A 1,164-nucleotide genomic window follows, 5' to 3' on the forward strand; every position below is an offset into this window, starting at 1 on the left:
TGGGTGGTAAGCTGGCCCAGCAGCTACCTTGGCTCACAGCTGAGAGACTTGCGGAGAGTACAGGGGGAGGTGCTTTTTATTCTCCTGCCTTTGAAACAAATCCCTGCCCCCCTTCCATACCATGGGGCAGGGGCTCCTGGTACCCTCCCCAGGGGTCAGGGCTGCCCTACAGTGACATCATCCCACACTCCCCCACTGTGATTTCCTCTGTCCCCACTGGCAGCCCTCCTGGAGGCTTTAACTCTGGGGTTTTCAACCATGACGTCACACTTTTCCTTTCTAGAATTTAACAGCCCAGCCGATGGTGTCACTGGGGTGGGCCGCTGTTCAGATGAACCCACTGACCCTCCTTGGGGCTGCCTGAAGCCTCTGTGCTGCATTTCCCCCCCAGTTGGCCGTTTTGCAGTCCCTCGAGTCCACCCTACAGTGGGGGCCAGGGCTGGGTGTTTGCACAAGGACACGCTGTTCCAGCCTGGTGCCAAGTATGTGCTGGTGTTTGTGCTTTAAAGCTTGGCACTGCTGGGGAAATAAGTGCCGGGCGCTGCCCCAAGCTGCTGGAGCAAGCTGAGCTCACCTCTGTTATTGCTCTTGGTGCCAAGAATTCATTTCCCAACAAGGACGCATTCCTTGGGGCCAGGGGAATTGAGGGGGCTGGTTTTTGCCTTGATGGACCCCATTGCAACCTCGCTGCACTCTCGCCCTGGTTTGTGGGGGAGGCATCTGGGAAGGGAGCTGGCGAGGGGGTGAAGGGGCACCCGGGGTGGATGCACGTCCCTGTTTCTTGCAAGCTCTGATGCAAGAGCATTTTGTGGCACTTTGGACAGGGCTATGCCCTGTGCTCACCATGGCTTCCTCCTTTGCTGTTCCCGCTGGTGCATGGTCATGCTTAGGACGGTGACAAAGGCTTGGGTTTACTCCTGTTTCTGTCCCCAGAAATACTGACCAGAGAGGAGCTTCTTCACAGTGGCAGCTCCCGATGTCCTCGCTGACTCCCTGGAGCAGAAAGAACCATGTGAAGAGCTTTGCTGGCATTCTCTCCCTACATCTGGCGTTTTATCCATGCATCTGGTGCTCCCCCCCTGCCCTGGGGTCCCTTTCGCAGGGCTGTTGGGTGTTCAGCAGTGAGCCCCCCTCGCTGCAACAGGAGGGGAGAACAGCCGCCCA

The sequence above is a fragment of the Pterocles gutturalis genome, unplaced genomic scaffold (genome assembly GCF_000699245.1).
Source record: "Pterocles gutturalis isolate BGI_N339 unplaced genomic scaffold, ASM69924v1 scaffold35688, whole genome shotgun sequence".
Lineage (NCBI taxonomy): Eukaryota > Metazoa > Chordata > Aves > Pterocliformes > Pteroclidae > Pterocles > Pterocles gutturalis.